Below are 1976 nucleotides of genomic sequence, written 5' to 3' on the forward strand. Positions count from 1 at the left end.
CACTAGCTTACAGGAGAGCCATGCTTGTTGATTACAACTTGTAGATTGTTTCAGTTTCGAAATACGTCAGAAAACATGTTATCAGCCTTCCATCGAAAACACCCTAAATAACTTTACAGACAATCAGTAAAACAAAGCAACAAGCCAACTGCTATGCATGACATTTAAACAAAGGAGGTGCTAAAGGCATAAGGGCACAAAGGGAAAAAATTGTCAAAATACAGAGACTTTATCTTTCTATTGTCTCTATAAAAACAAAGACCACCCAAAAACACATTTTGATAAACAGGTGCATTCCAGTTTGTTTCTGCTTTACTTTCCCACCCGACAGTCACGTTTCACTTCCTCATGTGCCCTTATGGATTTTACTCTTATGGCACTCAAAACAAACTTTTTTGAAATAAAAACAGATAGCGAGCTCTTTCTCAAATTCAGATCACTTAATGACTGAACCCCTAACTAACTATTTAGTTTCACTGAAGTGTCCATTTCATTCCTTCCTTGCCTTTAACACTTTCCATGACAATGAATTTGTAGTCAAAGAAGGTGGAAAAGGCAAAGTGTCTTTGATTGGAAACCAGAAGTCCACTGATGAAACAATATGAAAATAAAAGAGTTTGTACACTTATCTTTAAAAATGGGGATTTCTTTTCACAGGATATTGTAGTGTCGTTTTTGTTTTTATGACCTCTCTTTCTGAGACGTTTGTGTAAAATATGATGTTGTAAATGGGCAGGACACTTCATTTATCTGCACATGATGCAAATGTCATTTACTATAAGAATATTTCTGTGGAACTTGACTGTTACTTATTACAACATAAATTAATATAACATCATATATTTACTCAACAGTAATCAGAAATTCTATGATACTCAACTTCATGACACAAACAACCTATTCTATGGCTTTTTATTAAAGTACCTCTGTTATTCAGGTAAACAATAAAGTGCCTTTTTCTGTAATACAATGTAAAATATGTAAATACTAACAGTAACAACAGCTTTAAAATACTGATACTGTATATTCATCAAGTATAATTTAAGTTAACTAGAATTGCCATTCATAAATGCCAATATAAAGCTTACATTTTAATGTCTGGCAGATATGGTGATCAACCCAGTATAACAACATATAATTTTGGGGGATTTCAGAATAAGGTTTATAAAGAAGAATATATCATGAATTACCTGATTTATCTTAGCATGTCACGATTTAAAATTTACATTTTTTACTCTGTTTAAGGATTTTGATTTACAAATTGGGACTTGGTTACCATAAATGGCCTTTTTTAGGCAACTCCCTTTTTGTTCTTTTGAACATTTTGCTGTCTTTTTCTGTTTTTGATAAAATATTAATTTTTATAAAGATTCCTTGTAGGACTTGACTCTGCTCCAGCTGGATTTACATGGTTCTCCCCCGGAGAGACATCTTCAAGAGTTTTGCTTGTTTCTTTTTTAACGCTTATTTCATATATTTTAAGGCCTAGTTGAGCCTTAAGCCTCCCATTTTTCTGGGTCATGCTTGCCTTTTGTGACATTTGTTCTGTGGGCTTTTTAGAGGCCTCACCCATTTGCTATTTATGGAGCCAGAATCACAACAGCAGTGACCAGGCTTGTATTAGTAAACCAACAAAGGCTATGGATGGGATTTCGGGCATTCTGGTTATGCATACATAAAAAGGAAGGGAACATTTTTCAGTAGCTTGGTTGAGTTCAGCTAGTGTTTATATAATTGGCAAATAAATATGAACCTTTGAAACGATTCCTGTGTGTGTGTCTGCTTAGTTACCTCATTCACACATCCCATGAACTTTCACTTTGAGGCCAAACAATGATTAGATCAGTCTTGTTGACATAAGCAAATATTTTTCAGAACAGAAAGATAATATCACTTTTTCATTGTTGTGTGACAATGTGACTACTTATAATTAGTTCATTCCTTTTCTCTCCTGCACTTTATAACAGAGTGTGACA

Source organism: Polypterus senegalus, chromosome 10 (genome assembly GCF_016835505.1).
Source record: "Polypterus senegalus isolate Bchr_013 chromosome 10, ASM1683550v1, whole genome shotgun sequence".
NCBI classification, from domain to species: domain Eukaryota; kingdom Metazoa; phylum Chordata; class Cladistia; order Polypteriformes; family Polypteridae; genus Polypterus; species Polypterus senegalus.